Below are 19,527 nucleotides of genomic sequence, written 5' to 3'. Positions count from 1 at the left end.
ATCGTGAATGTTCTCAGGCCCTGAGGGAGCTCAAAAGTAGTCTGAAAACTAGACCAAGGGACCCCCAACAAGTCGCACTGTGTAGAAAAAGATGTAAGAGTGAGACCAAGAGGAGGAAATTAGCCCTACAAGGGGGAAGCATGGGCAGATTTAAGAAGCAGGGGAAAAAAGGGACATGTCTGAATTCTGGAGGATTATTAATAGACCTAGCTTCCAGGACGACAATGTCCCCGAAATAGGGAGTAACATTTTACCGGACCAGTGGGTTGCCCATTATAGGGGTCTATATAACCACGAAGTAGGAACAATTGAACTCGTAGGGAAGGAATACCAGGGTCAGCCCGTAGTTTTCTGCAATAAGGAGATCCCTGCTGGGATTGAGGGTTTGACGAAAAATAAAGCCCCTGGCCCAGATGGTAACCCGCCTGATTTATTTCTGAGCTGTGTGGAGCTGTGGGCCCCTATAATGACTAGGATTATAAATGCTGCAATTAGCTGCGGCTTGCCGCCCTCATGGTCAACGGCTACTATTGTCCCTATTTTTAAAAAGGGCAATAGGGATGACCCCCAGTGCTATCGCCCGATATCACTGATTGATGTATCTGCTAAACTCTTGGGTAGGGGGATCATTAACCGTTTGGCTGAGTGGACCGAGGAAAATAACATCATCTCGGACACTCAGTACGGCTTTAGGACAGGGAGGTCCACCAGTGACCAGTGCTTGAACCTCTACATGCTGACTGCCAAATATACCAAGGCTAGTAATGAATCCATCTACATGGGGTTCATGGATTTGGCAGCTGCCTTCGATCACGTGAATAGGGACAAGATGACCGTAATGGGGATTGAGGTTGGTCTAATCAACATTTTATGGGAGCTTCATAGCGATACCTCTGCGAAAGTCCGATATAATGTGGAGGGTGGGTTGACTGAGCCATTCCCTTGTAGAAGTGGGGTACGCCAAGGCTGCATTCTTGCGCCTTTTTATTCTCACTTTATATAAATAATCTAGAGCAGTTTCTGTTAAAGTTAGGAGAAGATTGTCCACGAGTAGGGTCCCAGCATATTCCTGTGTTACTTTACGCGGATGACGCGGTCCTACTCGCACGTACACCAAAGAGTCTGCAGAATTTGATTGATGGGTTTGTCAACTTTATGGGCTCTTTAGAACTGTCCGTTAACTTGGGCAAGTCTTATGTGCTGCTGGCTGGCAATAAAGCATGCACTAAATCCACTTTCACGATAGGAACCCACAAAATAGAAAAAGTGAAAACATTTTCTTACTTAGGGCTACTATTCGATGGGTCTCTAAAATGTAATACCCTGGTGGAGGAGCGCTGTTGTAAAATGATTGCCACTAATGGCTCAATTGCCAGTTATGGGAGTAGAGTAGGTAGATGGTGCCCTGAACAGGTGATGAATCTGTATGGCTCTATGTGTTGTTCCAAAGTCACTTACAGGGCGGAGGTATGGGGCTTTATTAATATCTGTCAACTTCAGCGGGAAGAGAACAAATATTTAAGATCCATTTTAAAAGTCCCACAAAGCACCGCTGCTGCAATAGTACATAGGGAACTAGGGAGGCCATACCTAGAAGATCTGGTGAAGCTCAGACCAATCGTAGCATGGTTGAAAATCTGGGTTAACCCTGAGGCGTCACTAAGTAGGGAAATCTTAACTTACTGCCTTGGAAGAGACAAATGTATGCGAATTCCATGGCTCAACTATGTTAAGGCTACCCTAGAAGCCCTGGGCCATGAGAATCTCTTTGCTGATCCGGGAGTAATTGTACCCCAGCATAAGGCGATTATAAAGAAAGCATTTTTAGCCCAGAAAACAACATTGAGAGCAGAGGCAGAAGGGACGAAAAAAACTGTGAGTGCTTATAACTTGGTTAAGAGCACTGAAGGAATGGAGCCATACTTATACCTGATGTACAATGCCCAGGACAGGTTTTTAATGTGTCGTTTTAGGCTCAATTTATTACCATATTTATTAGCGTCTCCATTAGGGTTTTTAACTACAATTGAGCAGAAGGGAACCTGCGGCTGCGACAATAGGTCTCCGCAGGATTCCCTTCATTTTGTATTGCTGTGTTCTTTTTATTCAATGCCCAGGCGTAGATTCTTGGTTGACATTTTAAAACAAATGAAAATGAAACGTGCTCGAGATGCCTTAATCTATCTACAACAAGCGACAGACCCTCTCACATTGTGCAGCATAATGAATTTTATTAGAGTGGCGGTCCGACTAAGGGTAACCAGAGGGGGAGACTGATTGTCAAGATTTCAGTTGTATTTTATTGTATTCAGAATGCCCTTTTTGTCTTCTTAATGAATTATTTTGTATCCCTAGTAAGGATTCTAACAATGATTTAATTGGATTTTACGAGTTGTATATATGTGCTTTTATGGTGATTTTGAATCATCGAATAAAGAATCCTTGACTCTGTTCAATAACCCTGCATGTAGGTGGAGTCCATGGAAATTGGGGTCTAGAACCATTTGCCCAGACTGGGAAAGAAGGTCTATCTTGTATTGGTATGCAGCGGGGAACACATGGAGAAGTGTAGAACGTCCACATACCACACACTCTTTGGCCAATCGGGGCGATGAGAATAACTGGGATCCATTCTTGACGAATCTTCCTCAGTACTAGAGGAATCAACGGTATCAGGGGCTTAGTGGTTAAAGAGGGAACATACAATGCCGCTGAAAGTTCACCTTAACTGAAATATCTCCTATGACTGTCAACGGACACTGGAGGGAGCAGAACTGCCAGCCCTGAGCAATTTGCAAGGAGGTGTAGAAGTCCACCTGAGTAGTGCCCCACAGACCAAATATTTCCTGGATCACTTCGGGTAGTAGACACCATACATGGTCCGCAAAATAACTTTGGCACAGGCTGTTAGCTTGAATACCAGAGAATCCGCTAGGTGATTGGCAGTGAGTCGTATTCGCTGAGATGACATCACTGGAGCTACTTAGACGCCACCATGCGCGCTGACGTCAGCTCTGTACACAACTTTCCGCAACAAGATTGCAGAGCTATGCAAGATACTGATCAGAACGCAGAAAAGGGAGGATGGGTGGGGCGGTAAGGAATCTATCACAAACTAATGTCTCTTACAGATATATTGTTACACAATTAGTAACCTGTGCATCTGAAAGACATGTTAGTAAGAGATTGCTTACCTTAGAATAGATACCCCAGCAAAACCAACCCCGGTGGTGGGTCTGTGAACAAGATTACACCTGAAAGTCACGGAGAACAGAACGGCCAAAGAAGCCGTCCCATCGGACCTGACTGTCAAGGTAATAAAGCTATGTAAAAGTGTGCAGCAAAGCCCACGTGGCAGCCTGACAGATGTCTTGCAGGGGAACACCACGTCCCAGTGCCGTAGTAGCTGCAGTCGCCCTGGATGAATGGGCATGCAGCCCCACCGGAGGTTCCTTTTTAGCCATAGAATAACAGGCCTTGATACACAAGGCGACCCAGCGGGAGATCGTCCTCTTGTGAACAGTTCGGCATCTTGGCACCTGCGTAGCCAACAAAGAGCTGGTCATCCACCCGGAATGCTTGTGTGCGATTCCGGTCAAAGGAGAGCACACGTTTTGGGTCCAGATGGTGGAGCCTCTCTTCCTCTCTGGAAGGATGTGGAGGCGAAAGTGGGCAAGGTGATAGTCTGCCCGATGTTGAAGACAGTGACAACATTTGGCAAGAAGGAAGGACGAGGGCAAAACACAACCTTGTTCAGATGCACCAACAGAAAAGGAGGCTTACAAGAAAGAGCCTAAAGCTCACTCACTCTCCTGGCAGAGGTGATAGCCACCAGGAAGGCAGTTTTCAAAGTCCGAAGACGTAAAGGACAACTGTGAAGCGGCTCAAAGTGAGCGCATATGAGATAAGCCAAAACAAGTTTCAAGTCCCACTGAGGCATTATGAAAGGAACAGGAGGGAACATATGCCTAATGCCTTTTAAGAATTTCTGTACAACAGGGTACTTGAAAAGAGAAGGCTGGTCTGGAAGCCTCAGAAAGTCTGAAATGGCCAAAAAATAGCCCTTGATAGTGCCCAGAGCAGAGCCCTGCCGGGCCAGAGAAAGAAGAAACAAAAGGACCTCAGAAAGAGGGACAGAAAGGGGATCCACAGTTTTGGCTGTGCACCATGCCACAAATTTGTTCCATCTACAGCATATACCAATTTAGTGGAGGGACGCCTGGCTTCCAGAATGACATCACAAACTTCGGGAGGCAAGTCAAATCGAATCAACGGTCGCCACTCAATCTCCACGTATATAGGTGGAGGCTGGACAGGTTCGGGTGGAGAACCGTCCCCTGCTGTTGCGGCAGATGATTCTCCCGCAGAGGCAGTCGGATCGGGGGAACCAGGCTCATAATGAGTAGCTCGGGGTACCAAACTCTAACCAAGGCTCTCCCCACTGTTGAAAGTGATCTTGCGCCACCTCTGAGTGAAGGCGCTATTCGTGATACATCAGACACCGGCGGCTGAGTTCGTCCGCCCTAGCATTCAAAGAACCCGCCAGGTGTTCAACCATCAAGGAAATGCCGTGACGTTCCAGCCATGTCCAGAGGCGCAGAGCCTCCTGACATAGGGTCCACGATCCCACCCAGCCCTGTCGCAGGGATTCCGTTCTCACACAGAACTGTGCATAGAGACTTGGAACCTCAGTGAATTAGGGGATTAGTACCCAAAATCCCCTACCAGACTAGCAACAGTGTCTCATTGGTTCTTACAAAACTCCCAATGTTTAGACAAACCAGAACATGGACTTAGAACACCTCAGGTAACGTGGAACACATGAACACTCTTTCGTTATACAATCATTTCAATCCAAAACAAGGAGTAAATGAGGAGGCGTGCACATTTGAAATGTTTATTTTCTAATGCAGTGTTCTCAAGCACAGTATCTTGGCTAATACAAGCAAACATATTATAAGAAACAAAGTAATCAGCATAGTTACTAGTCAATAGAATAAACAGGGTGAATGCATGTTAAAATGCTAGAGGTAAGAAGGCTACAAGACACCTAATTCTCATCCTCCCTTGCTAGTATACTATATTATATCTAAGAAGGTCTCTTTGGGTTTTAGCAGGGCGGCCCCATACCTCAGATGCTAGTGGTAAGGGATCACATCATCTTCCACCAGCTCTCTGCATGCGAAGCACCATCAAGTGTGTGTATTCTCTGTGCGTTGCAATATTAAACGCACCCAAAGCAAGAATTTGGCCGCAGCTGCATGTATGTTATGTCTAGAACGTGCAAAGATCAGACCTCACAACAACCACTGTGTTGAGATATCCTTGAAGGTCTCCGCACTCACTGTACAGACACAGCTCACCAAGCAAAGCTGATATCAGAGCAACAACATATTATTTGCGTGTGAAGCAAAACACTCTACTAGGCTCAAGCTAAAATAACAAGTATGTGCCGTGTGCAAAAGCAGCAGAAAGGTAAAATGGCGTTTAAACTCCTAATAAGCTCATGCTAACTTAACACAGTGTGTAGGCAAAGCATATCTATATGACAGCCATGTTTGTTGCACTACCACATGGCGGTGGTGTTGTCTGTGAACACCTGCACTACCTTCCCCCTGACAGAGGGGAGGAATGCCTTCAGCGCAGGAAGGACAGCCCGAAGCTCCAGAAGGTTGATATGGAGCCGGGACTCCGCCGGAGACCAGATGGCTCTGATCTCCGCCTCTCCCATGTGGCCACCCTATCCCTGGAGGGACGCATCCATCACCACTGTGTGCTCCGGTTGGGGAAGGCAGAGGGATCTGCCGCTGACCCAATGCTGATTCGTGAGCCACCAATGCAGTTGTTGTGCAGTGCCCTCCAAGATCTGGACGTAATCGGACAGGTTTCCCTGATGCTGCGCCCACTGGAACTTCAAGGTCCCACTGCAGAGCCCGCATATGCCACCTGGCATGGCTGGTCAGCAGGATGCAGGAGGCCATGAGTTCCAGCAGCCTCAAGGTCATCCTGACCGAAACCCAGGACAAGGGCTGAAAGATCAGAATTATAGCCCGAATATCCAGGACTCGCTGTTCGGGAGGATAAACCCGAAACTGCACTGTGTCCAGAACCGCTCCTATGAAGAGGAGCTTCTGGGAGGGAATCAGGTGCGACTTCGGCACGTTGCTGGATAACCCCAGAAAATGCAAGAGGTCGGCCGTAGTCTGGAGGTGGGAGACGACCGTCTGGGGTGAGCCCGTCTTGAACAACCAGTCGTCGAGATAGGGGAAGACTGAAACCCTCGATCTGCGCAGATGAGCTGCAACCACCACCATCACTTTTGTTAACACCTGAGGGGCGCTGGTAAGGCCAAAGGGGAGCACGTTGAACTGAAAATGCTCCTGGCCCACCATGAAACACACGTAACGCCGATGAGCCGTCAGGAAAGGAATATGAAAATAAGCGTCCTACAGGTCCAGCGCCACCATACAGTCTTGTGGGTCGAGAGCAGACAAGACCTGTGCCATAGAGAGCATTTTGAACTTCTCCTTCTGGAGGAAGCAATTTACGCTCTGAAGGTCCAAGATAGGACGTAGACACTTTTCCTTCTTCGGAACCAAGAAGTAGTGGGAGTAACAACCATGACCTACTTCTGGCGTCAGAACGCGCTTGATGGCCCCCTTGGCAAAGAGGGCCGTAACTTCCTGCAGGAGAAGGTCCAAATGATCCCCCGACATGCGGTGGAACTGCGGTGGCATGGCTGGGGGGCTAGACTCGAAGAGGAGGGTGTAGCCCCTTCGAACAATCTCCAGCACCCACCTGTCTGATGTAATGGTGCACCAGTGGGGGAGGTGATGACAAATCCTGCCACCCACTGGGTGTCTGCTGGGCCTGAAACACCAGACTAGGAAGGTGTGGAGGCACTGGCAGCAGGGGTGTTGGTGGATTCACCCACACGCTGGCCCTGTGACCCTGCCTCTGCGAGACCCATGCCCACGGCTGGACTTTTGCTGCGCAGGCTTCTTCTGAAATGAGCGTGTTTGTTTGCCCTTTCCGGAGCTTCGAAAGGAACGAAAGTTGGAAGCGGAAGGAGTACGTGTGGAATCCGCCGTTTCACCAAAAAGGCGAGTGCTATCGAAGGGCATGTCCATCAAAGTAGTCTGGACATCTGCAGAAATAGTCGTCTTCAACCAGGCATGGCGGCGTAGCGCCACTATTGTGGAAATCGCCCTACCCAGCAAATCAGCGGTATCAAGACCACAACGTATAGTGAACTTGGCTGCATCTCTCCCCTCCATAAAAGCGCAGGAGAGAACTGTCCAGGCCCCCTCCGGACACTGAGGTAGCATCTGCTCAACCGCATCCCACACAGAATGGGAATAGCGGCCCAGGAGACAGGCAGCATTCACAGACCACAGTACAGAACTTGTGGAAGGATACATCTTCTTCTCAAACTGCTCCAATTTCTTGGATTCCTTGTCTAGTGGAGCAGAAGGAAACGCTCTCGGGGATGTCGGGCCTGAACCACTAAACTCTCAGGTGTAGGGTGCTGGGTGAGGAAGGCAGGATCGCCTAGGGCCTGGCGATGGCGTTGGCCCACACACTTGTCCACTGGGGCCCCTTTGTTGGGCCGGGACCAAGTGCCCAGAAGCACATCAGTAAGTGCATCATTTTATGGCAACAGCGGTTCTGTAGAAGTAGAGGCTGGCTGAAGCACTTCAGTCAGTAGGTAGGTCCTGACAGCCACTATAGGGAGCTCGAGGTTAAGAGCCTCGCCTGCCCTACGTAGCACCATGGAAAAGGTACCACTCCCCTCCATAGTAGCTGGAATGCAATCCAAGCCACCGGCCTCCGCATCTTCATCACAGTCGGGGACAGAATCGCACTGTGCTGCGAGAGGGTCCTCAAACGCCTTCCAGTCCTCCCCTTCCTCCACAAGTGGACGAGGGCGTGGGTGAATAAAAGGGTAAAAGTTCCCCATCGGCGTCAGGATCGGTGCCGGGAGACATCCCTCCAGCACGTGTTGACGTCGGAATAGAAGTCGCCGCCGGCATCGGCGACGTCGATGGGGGCCGTACGAGGTCCACCGGCAAGAACGGTGAGCCACGGCAGGAGCCATGGAGGCCTCTGGGCGTCGACGTCAGGGCCGGAGACGTCACCAAGTGACGGGGTATCGCTCTCTCCGGATCTGCACTTACTGGCGCCGAAAAAGAAAGAACTGACGTCACCACGCATCAGCGCGTCCAAGTAGCTCCAGTGACGTCTTCTCGGCGAATAGGACGCCAACTACGCACGCGGAGCCGTACAACGACGCCGATCGTCGTGCAGGAGTACTGCTGACGAAAGCTTTCTGGATCCAGTCTGAAGCCTGGGAATATTCTAAGGTAAGGAATCTATCACTAACGTGTCTCTTTCAGATTAGGATAATGCAGGTAAGCAACCTAGTAATGTTAGGACTAAAGATCTCACGCCTTGCTGGAAAGATGAAACCTTTTCTTGAATGTTACTGATCCTTTGCAGTTGAGGAAAGGTGCAGAGAATGTTGGTGTTCTGTACTGACCCTATAAACTGAAGTCATTGGTAAGGGTTTAGGTGAGATTTGAGCTTGTTGATCAAAATACCCAGGTTTAATAGCAAGTATGCAGATGGCACCAACACCACCTCTGGAAACCAACCTTGACCAGCCAGTCACCCAGATACAAAAACATTGGTATGCCTGATATTCTGATTTTGGCCGTCACCAATGACATCACCCTCATGAAGGCGCCAATTTCAATTCAAAGGGAAGTACCACAAATTGCTAGTGTGAAGAACCCATCACAAACCACATGTACTTCCAATGTGACCTGCAGGACAGGGATGTGCAAGTATGCATCCTGTAGGTTGAGTGACACAATTCAGTCTCTAAGTTCCAATGCCAGTAGTAGTTGAACTAGGGTCAGCATTTTGAACTCCTTTTGAGGAAAAAGTTAATTTCCCTAAGGTCCAGGATTGGATCCAACCCGAAGTTTCATCTTGAGCACCTGAAAGTAACGTGACCTTTTTCCTGTTCCGGCATTAACTCAGCTGATTCTTTCTGTAGGAGTGCTGCCACTTCCTGTTGCAAAACAGAAAGGTGGTCCAGGGGGATGGAAAAAAGTGGAGGGGCATGGGAGGCGCACCCTGAAGAAGCAAAAGGGTGTACTCCCTATCTACAAGCTGAAGGACTGACTCATCCAATAAAAGTCTCCAGGCAGAAAGAAAGTGGGAAATTCACCCCACATCGGCTTCAAATGGGTTTGGCAAAACAAACTAGGTCTGCTTCCTGGTGGTGACTTTGTACTGTTTAACCAGTGGATTAGACTGCTTGTGAGTCTGTGGCTGGTGAGGCTGGCACTGGCAAAAAGGAAATCCCTTCTGAAATCCTCACATGAGTCTCTTGACGGAGGAGCAAGTTGTAAGCCAAAGGAGCGAGCAGTGGCCTTACTAGACTTATATCACCCCTGTGCTGAGTCAGTCTTGTGCTAAATAAACATCCCCTATTGAATGGTAGGTTCAGTAAATGTGGTTGGACGTCTGGTGAAAAGTTGGAAATTCTTAGCCAGGCATGCCTGCTGGCAGTGATGGAGGTGCCCTTGGCGCAAGCTCCTGAGTCGGTTGTATCAAAGCTTGATTTTGACCCTCCTGTGTACCCTCTTTAAAATGTTGGTACATGTCATATAGTACATGAGGGAGCATCACCTGAGTCATATCCCACAAAGCGTGATTGAAACATGTTGGGAGGCAGTTTGCATTTATGGGCTTGAGGATCATGCCTCCAGTGGAATAGATTTCCTTTCCACAGGCCTCTAGTCAATGTCATTCTCGGTCAACAGAGGTTGTCAGGAAGGCTCCTACTGATTGACCAGCGTACAAGGCTTGTATGACCAGACTTTGTAAAAAGGGTGGAGACACTAACCTGTTGACAGCAGGACTTCATGATGGTTTCTTCAACATCACCACAAATGGATCTAGTATGGCTTCATTAAAAGAGAGCAATGGTTCCGCTGCTAGAGCGGACGGCAATAATACTTTTGTTAATTTGCTCATTTTCATGTCCGTGGTTCAGAGCGGTATGTCCAACAGATCTGCAGGGTTGATCAAATATTGTGGAGAGAGAACACCGCTGGTGTAGGGGGTCCAGAGGAAAAACTAATGGCTAGTTCTGGGAGATGTCCAATCCATTAGCCAAATGATAGACCCTGAAATTCTCCCTGAAGATCCTCACCAGCATCCCCAATAGGGTCTGAATCAGTGCCACATATTTCATGAAGCCTACTCTTGCATGCTTCTTCCTCACTGAGTTGTTGGGTATCTCTCCGAGATTTGTTCTCCTGTGTGGTGCCAGTAGCATTCTGCCTGGCAGAGGTGGCGCTGTAGCCGTCCAAGGTGATGAGTATCGGAGGACCGGGTCAAAGGAATTTGGAGCTGGCATTGAGGTCAATGGTACTGTACCTTACCTAGATTGTTTTCTGCTTCTTTTGTCCGCCTTGGCTCCAACAAAGAAGAGTTTAGTCTCATGTTCCTTAATGGTTTTAGGATGCATACTGATGTATGAAAAAGCAGAGTCGTGCTCTACCCAGGTACCAGAGGCAAACGATATGGAGATCGGTTATGAACAGCTGTCCTTCGCAATCGCTATAGAATATAAACCCCGATTTTTAATTTTTTAGGCAGTCTTCCTATACCGCATGTGAAAAAAGGGAACTGATGTTGCACCAGAGCGTGTGCTATATGGATTTGGGGATGTCATCTGACATCTCTAGCATCAGCTGAAGCCAGCCCGGCAATTTGTAAGCTTTGACTTTTCCAGATCCTTCCTGACACCTGGGGTTATCTCTACATGTGAGAAGTTTGCAGGTAGAGGTATCCACCAACCACCTAAGGGTAACACGTTTTCTGGTGGATATAGTTCTACCTGTGGGTTTTTCGATAGCTCTCTCACTCATACAGGGGGTGTCTGCTTCAACACAACTTCGCATGTGACACTGTTTGACTTTACTGGACCCATAAACCGACCCCCTCTACATGCTGCTGTTAGTTTCCCTCCATTTTTGCCCTCGAGACGAACAGATGGTACTAATATCAAAATTGTAGGTGTAGTTTTTTATTTCAATTTTATTTTGAGTATTACGATATAAGTTTTAACACAAAATCTACCTACACTACATTAACAGGCTCCTTTTTGGTATATGTATAATCATGAAGAACTGGTTCGAAGTCAAAGCCTTTCGTTTGTGTTTGGGAAACTGACAGGTTTCTTAAGAAAACCCACACCCACCAACCTAGTTGGTGGCATGCTTCATCATCGGGTCCCACCCGAGGCGCCGAGTGCACCCTGGGTGTGCTACGACCCCTGAACTACAGCGGAGTAGTTCTTCGGGAGTTTGTGTATAGTGCAGTGATTGGTGATTAAAACTATCTATAGGGTCCCCTTCAGAAAATAGAGGTAATTTATAAATGGGGACCTATGACAGGGTTAAAAATTGGAGCAGGCGGATACTTGTAGAGCGTTATGTTTTCACTCAGGTATCCTAAAAAGCATGTCTACATGTTCCAGCCAGACTATGTCATATGCTGGCTTTCGTGAGGACCAGAGCAAAAAATGGTGTGGACAGGTCTATGGTAGTTCTACAAAGTGTGGAAAGTGCGCACCCGCTAAAGTGCGATTTGATGGAGAAAAACAAATTGTTTCCTCCTACTATTAAGGTAAGGTAAAATGACAAAACACAAACCGTAATCATCACGACACACATGGAACATATAGTACATATACATGAGACAGGCATGTACTCATGTGTGCCACAGGCAGTGTCGGGCTCGATCTATGAGGAGAAGACATCATTGTACACCCATGTGTGCATCGCGGTTTAATCACCTTGTCAATGATTGCTTGGCTTCCTTTCCCACGAAGATTCTACCCTTCACCTAAAAGTGAAGTATTTGGCTAAAAAAAAAAAAGGAAGGCAGACATGCTTACTAAAGTCGCTTTTCAATTTTAAGACATGGATCTGTAGTCACACACTGAAATCAAATAAAACGTTAACATGCCTGTATCTCGTTCTAGAAACCCAGGTCGGTGAAGCTTCCCGGTAGGTGAGACCGGGGGGCTCTACTCGCGTCATCAAGGTCCACTGCCCTCCGTCTGTACCAGTTGCGGCCTTTGGTGGGGATCCAGAGGATGTGCAGCAGCTTGGTGGAAGGTCGGCATATAATGCAGAATTTCCGAGACAAGTCTTCGGGGCCCAAATCGTGACATTCATTTATTTATTTATTTATTTAGCGATTTGTATAGCGCCTGGTGACCCAAGGGCATCCCCGCGCTGTAAGGAGATTGTTATCCTATAAGACGAGGGAGGGAGGGGGAACGATTATTTCGGGAAGAGGTGCGTTTTCAGTTTTTTGCGAAAGGCCAGGTAGTTGGCTTCCAGTCTGAGGGTGCGTGGGAGGGAGTTCCATCTCACGGCCGCTTGCACCGAGAATCGTCGGCCTCCGGTGCGTGTCCTTTTGAATTTGGGGATGTTGGCCAAATGCTCACTGTCTGAGCGGAGGGATCTGGATGCTTTGTAGGGGGTGACCAGGCTGTTGAGGATAGCAGGGCCAGATCCGTTGATAAGTTTGTGTGTTGTACACATGGCTTTGAATTCCACCCTTTGGCGAACAGGGAGCCAGTGCAGGGCCTTGAGGGCTGGTTTTGCTGACACTCTCGAAGGAAGGTTCGTGAGCAAACGGGCCGCGGCGTTTTGTGTCCGCTGCAGTCTCGTCAGGGTGGCCTCTGGGGCACCTAGGTAGACCATATTGCTATAGTCTAGACGGGACAATACTAGCCCCTGGATAAGGAGTTTCCTAGAGGCAGGTGGGAGTAATGGAAGAATCTTACGGGTAGTGCGCATGAGCCCAAAACAGGTGCCCGTAGTTTTGGCCGCTTGCGTCTTCATGGTGAGCTCGGGTTCGAGCCAAACTCCAAGGGTTTTGATTTCACGCTTCGGGGAGGGGATTTCTGTGAATACGTCAGGCCAGACTGTTGGGGGGATGGTTGCCCATTGTTTTCCCAGGAGCATCACTTCGGTCTTAGACCCATTTAATTTTAGTGATGAATCACTCATCCAGCTGTGTATTTGGGTGAGACAGTTCGCCAGTTTCTCTGGGTGGTCGACAAGTTGGGATAGAGAGACGACCAGTTGAGTGTCATCAGCGTAACTTACCATTTTTATGTCAAATGGTGTCACCACGTCTTCCAGGGGAGTCATATATGCGCTAAAAAGCGTCGGGCTCAGGGAAGATCCCTGAGGGACCCCGCTTGTGAGGGGGAGGGTGGATGAGTGGTAGTTGCCGTCCCATACCTGGAACGTGCGTCCGGTGAGGAAGGCTTCTATCCAACTGAGTGCCGTCCCGGTGATCCCTGCTGCCGCGAGCCGATGGAGAAGGACACGGTGGTTGACTGTGTCGAAGGCTGCGCTTAGATCCAGGAGGATCACTGCCACTGACCCTCCTGAATCCAGTATGCGCCTTGCCTCCTCGATGACGGCGAGGAGGGCAGTATCTGTGCCATGGCCCGGGCGGAAACCAGTTTTGTGGAAAATTAATACGGTTTGGTAAACATTATCTGCGCCATCTTGCCTTTTCCCCCGATGCCACACTTTTTGTCGTACACACCCGCCATTTTAGGTGCCTTGGTCAGAACCACACTCTGCACGCCACTGACCCCTAGCACGGCTCTTCGCCCTCACAAGCACATCCCCCGCACGCTGACAGCCCCCGCTCTCACATGCCTTGGGTCATAAACCCCTCTTCCACGCAGCTCTGCCTCGGAACCCCATCCTGTTCCCAGCGCGACACTTCCCTCCATCCCTTTCATGGTCCCGGATCCCTTGATAACACCCCTCTTTCCTTTGTGCCCGTTTGTCTCACCCATTCCCAAGCCGCCACCTGGTCCTGCGGATACGGTCATTGCCCCTTCCTCCTGTACAGTAGGAAACACCCCCCCCATCAAAGGATCCTTGAGCTAATCAAAGCCCCCACCCCATGAGATCCGATCAACCTCACACATTCCGTGAATCGGCGGAATGTCCAGCTGCGCGATAATTATCATCTGTTGTGACCGGGGTGGGGACTTCAACTGTAAATGTGTGTGGGAACGGGCCTGAAGCGGGGATTCCGAGGATGTCTTTCCGTACATCAAAGGGTTGACAGAGATGTGTTTTATGCAATAAAGTAATAAACCTGTGTATAAGAGGCCAGGCCTCGGAGATGCAGTTAGAGCACCTCGTGACGATACTTGCTGTCCGAACTGATGTGTTCTCCTCCGGAGAGAATAAACCCTTGTTTCCAGCCTTCCAGTCTCCAGCGCCTGCCTCTTCATTGATTAATAATTTGTGGGTTAAAGAGGCGACACCGCCGGGCAACACTTAAGGATCTTTGTTTATTGGTTGCTTCCTACCCTTTTACAATTGGCGTCCCAAACGTGGGGCCCATCAGCGACACGTGGATCCAGTGGGAGAGGTCCTGACGACAGAGTGAACGACTGCAACGATCGGGAGAGCTCCTGCCCAATAGACCCTCGTCTGGCAGCCGATCATCCGAACTTCACTGGTTCCGAATCGACCTCTCTCGAGTGATCTACGGTCCTGACTGGGAACCCTCAGGAGTGCCGTGGCAATATCGGAGATTGGAGGACGATCGGGCGCTGGACGCGGAAGACGAGAAACAGCCCATGTGGTCCGGGTAAGGTCGTGTAAACACGACGAATTGCGAAATGATTGTTTGATTGTTTGGAAAATACTAGTATTACTCTTTGTTGATTCGTTTGGAGATTCGCTGTCTGCAAACGGAGAAACAATAGGCTCTCCCTTTGCAAGCAGTGAAGGATAGGTAACACAGACTTTCGTCCCCATTGTAATCCATCGTGCCTATCTTTCTCCTCCACTGATTGATTGTTTCCTTCTCCCCCACTGATTAAATGATTGAACCCGAACTACCGTTCGCGGATTATTTTCTGGAGATTCTCTATCTACAAACAGGAAAGAACAGATTCCCTCTTTGCAGATGGTGAAAGGGTAGGTAACGCAGACCTTTGCGGGCCTACTTATTCTCCCCACTGATTGATTGACTCATTGACTGATTGATTGTAAGGGTAGCTCCCTGTTTTATTGTCAGAATAGATTTTTCTTTTGAGATATTCACTATTTGCAAACAACGTAGAATAGCAATATTCGGTCTAGTCTTTGCAGGTAGTGAAGGATAGGTAATACGGACCTTTGTCCCCGTAGTGATCTGTCATGCCTATCTTCTCCTCACTGATTGGTAGCTGGTTCAACCCGGACCGTTTATTAGAGGTGGACCATCTAGCTCCGCTGGAAGGCACCCCTAATAAAGACATGTTCACAAAATATGGATTAGTTACCATAGCCTATAGTAAGCTGTGGCATAAGTATACCAAAGAAACCCAAGAGAAACAGTGGCCACTGATAGGATCCTTCGACCTTGATAAAATAGAAACGTTAGAAATAGCCCTTTGTAGTAGTAAGACAACGCCTATCATGCTCGACAGTCTCGGTATGTGGCGCAAAGAAGCAATGCAACGAAAGAAAAGAGACGAAGTCAGAGTAGGTAAAGAAACGCGACAGACAAATACCCCCGCATCTGGTAGGCCAAAGGAAGGGATAGCGGCGACACGGTTCCAAGAAGTGAACACAGGAAGGGAACGGTGTAAAGGGGTATACCGACAGGACAATCCCAAGACACAACGACCCGAAAGTAATCCCCCGACACTACGCACAGGACGAACAGACTTAGGACAAAACCAATGTGCTTTTTGTAAATATTCCGGGCACTGGAAAGCCCAATGCCCGACTCTACTGAACACGGGTAAGAACAGAGGGCCGACAGAAATAACAGGCTGACAGAAAGGGAAAAGGCGTGAGACAAAGACGAATCAGACTGACACGGACAGGCCGGATAGAACCACCACGTTTGATTACGCCCGATGGCACAGATTTTGCCAGACAGATTTCAGCGACATGTTTGAGTTCTCATAGGTCGAACAACGCTAAGACGGGAAACCCAGTCAAGCTCTAGGTTGCCCGGTGACGAACCCCGTACTACCGCTACTGTTCCCGAACGCAAAAGCCACCCTTTCGGATAACATACAGGAACAACACACAGAGTAGTTTCGGACAGATTAGTACACATTCCATTAATGAACTCAAACTTTGAGTGCAATGGGACTGATTACTCTCTGCTGCCCCCACTCTGTGGACAAAAGCAATAACAGGCCTGCATAGACAACCCCCCGTTCAGGAAAACTGTTCTTGTGGACACCCCACCCCCCCATTACCCAGGCATCAATACCTACCCCCACTGCAGTGAGGTTCTCGTAGTAAAAAGATTCAAGGAAGCCAAGTCTCTGTCATATAATTTAAGATTTAATTCCAGTAAAGTAACACCATACTAATAGGAGCAATACAATACATATTACACCCACTCCGGAAGTTCCCAAAATGCAACAGGTCACCGGTCACGCCCATCCGGAAGGTGAAACACTCAGCACGTGTGGGGCGGGGTCCTGCCGACAGCCAGCGATCACAGAGGTTGCCGGTGGGATGTCCAGGAGGCACCATGGGCCCGGCATGTCCCATCCTCTTCTCCCATATGGTCTCGCGGTTAGGATTCCTGGTTTTTCACCGCCGCGGTCCAGGCCACGAGTAGGGAGGGGGCGGATGCAGATGACCCCCTCCCTCGTATCTTCTGGTCCGGCCATCACGAATACCTCCGCTGAAAAATTGGTGCAGGGTGGGCTGGGAGAGGGAGGCGGCGCGAACGAGCCTCCCTCGCCTCCCCAGGTGGAGGTTTCCCAGCCCCGGCCCGGCCCGGCGCAGAAATCCTCCAGCCGGGCGACGACCCTACTTGCGCAGCACAGAACATGGAATGGCTGGCCACCCTACTTGCGCAGCACCGGACACAGAATGGCCAGGAACCATACTTGCGCAGCACGAGACATATGATGGCCCTCAAGTGTACTGGTGGAGGCACCACAGCTGCACTCTAGCGCCCCGAGCTGAATGTCCTGCTCCTACGGCACAGTTCTGTTTTTTTCGCCCTAAGAAGTCTATGTAACTAGGACGCTTGCCCACCTGGGCACGAGTCTCCACCTCCGACAGCATCTCCACGACCTTGAAGATTCTACAAGAGTCCCAGGAGCCCTCGGCCCCTACAGGCTTCCGGTGGGGAACGACTGCTTTGATCACTAACGACGTAGCCACAAGATGGTGGTGCTCTCGTGTCAGCGCCAGCTTCAGTCTGAACCATCCAGAAAGATTGTGGGCTAACAAATTCGAGCAAGCTCCGGCTGAACCTCAACGTGACCCGGTAGGGGAAATTTTGCTTCCCTCCCCTTTTTGATTGATGGTCCACATTGCCTGCCCCTTCTGTTAGCACAAGTCTTTTTGAACTACCGAAAGGGACTCTGGTCCAACCGCCGGTTGTTGGAGACATTTTGTCCCTGATGCTGCTTCCGGACTAGCCCGGCCTCGCCCAAAATGGCGCCGGTGTCAATAGGAACTCACGAACACCTCGTGGTGTTTTTAGCCAATAAGACTTGATGTTCTGAGATATGTATATGATCCTTTGTACACTTGACGAAAAAGAGGGAGGGTTCACTTGGCGAACATGTAAAAGGATCCCGTTAAAATGTTGTTTTCAATGTACGATTTATTATGATATTACTCTAACTGATACATAACGTCGCTTATGACACACGCCCACGGTATGCATATAGGAAATTTGATTACAACTAGTCTGACTATGCTTCCAATAATGAAATACATGCCCCCTGATCCCTCAACTATTGATAGATGTTTTTAGTTTCCTGCAAATAACTAAATAAAAAGCTTTAAAAATGTTTTTAATACTGCAAAATAGCCCCCACGCCCCCTACTGTACGCGCTTCAGCCAACGCCGTGTCCGGCCGAATACGATTACACTCTCATATTTACATGCTGAACAATTGTGCAAATAAAGGTTTTTCAAACTATGAACAGGTATCGTATACTTTTGTAAATGTGGGATCAGCGGGAGGGTTTTCTGTGCGATCTGTTTTGTTCTCTTTTTAAGGTTACTAGAAAATGGTTGCTCAGCCCCGGATTGATGATCGAATCTAAGGCACGATACGCTGCCACCAAGTGTGCGACTGGCTCAGGAACAAACGCATGGGGAAGGACCTCGACTTCTGAGAACGGGTAAAGTAAAGCGGTATGAACGATAGAATGTTATAAGGGTATGGTACTCGAAGGTACGAGGGTACAGGGTTGGCCGAAGAGCTGGTATGCCTTAGGACATCACAGCATTGGAAATGATTTAAGGATTCCGATTGCTAGATACATCTACAAACCAGGTACCTCGCACTAAACACCTCTGATCTCTAACGTTTCCCTACACACGGCCTATAATGCCACACTCGGACCGTCTCCCTCATGATCAACTTATCGCTCGCCATCCTTACCACACTGCCCGCCCCCACCCTGGCTTCAGAAACCAAGACCCCAGGGATTACATCCCGAGGAGATAAGACGAGTATGTGGTAAGTAAAGGACTTTCGAGCCCGTACATTTGATATGCGTGAATGCTGTCCCCCTCTCCCTTCCCCTCTTTTCCTCCCCCTACAGGTTACATTGGAATCACGACTGGGGTATAATGAAGATCTGAAGCCACGCCATGTCTGATACATGAAGCGGACTAACGCTGCAAGGTGGCACCTAAGGACACCCACGAACAACCCTTGTAACGAAAAAGCCAATAGTTGTATGATATGATGGGACGTGATCACCCCTAACCCGTGTTGCGTGAATGAGCACATGTCACGTATGTCTGAAACTATGAGAAAATGCTTTCTATGCGACTGAAACATTGACTTAACTAGGCAAAGGACTGAGAGTGCGAGAAGTGCGACACAATGGTGCCTTTTACTCAATACATGTCCCTTTGTACCCGGCCTAATGCTCGTCCGTCCCAAACTGCATGCTTTCAAAATTCTAACACAGACCCGTAATGTCTCATGTTGTGTAATGCGCTGAATAGCCTATCCTAGTACACGGCCACTCTCCATGTCTCACGTGTACTGTTTAGCCTATTGTTGCATCTCTCTCTCTCTCTCTCTCTCTCTCTCTCTCCTCCACACTCTCACTCTTCCTAACGACTGGCACCTAATTGGCAAACCACCATCCATGGTGCCCCACCCAATTGGCTCCAAATACCGCAAGTATTTGCACAAATTTGTCTTAATAAAATCACATTGATGCCATGTTACTACCTCTCCTTTCTGCTAAAAATTGATAAAAACTAGATTGGCCAGAAGAGAAAGGACAGGTAAGACGACTGAGGTTCCCTAATCTGACCCGTAATCAGGGAACCACATGTCAGTGGCTTTTATGATAAAAATGCCTCAGGTAACGCAACCCTCCCCGTCCCGAATTGTCTCAATGCCCAAACAGTAAAAGTGGTCGAAGCATCCCCGTCTTCCCAGAACGCCCCCAG

At 48.8% G+C, this 19,527-nt stretch overlaps 1 protein-coding gene across 2 annotated transcripts in view; it reads right to left on the bottom strand.

Moving 5' to 3' along the window:
* Nucleotides 1-19,527, bottom strand: part of MROH1 (maestro heat like repeat family member 1) — a 2,204,128-nt gene that overhangs the window by 340,523 nt on the left and 1,844,078 nt on the right. The window lies entirely within an intron of this gene.

This window comes from Lissotriton vulgaris, chromosome 4_1 (genome assembly GCF_964263255.1).
Source record: "Lissotriton vulgaris chromosome 4_1, aLisVul1.2, whole genome shotgun sequence".
Taxonomy (NCBI): Eukaryota; Metazoa; Chordata; class Amphibia; order Caudata; family Salamandridae; genus Lissotriton; species Lissotriton vulgaris.
This window is presented reverse-complemented; position numbering and strand designations above follow the sequence as displayed.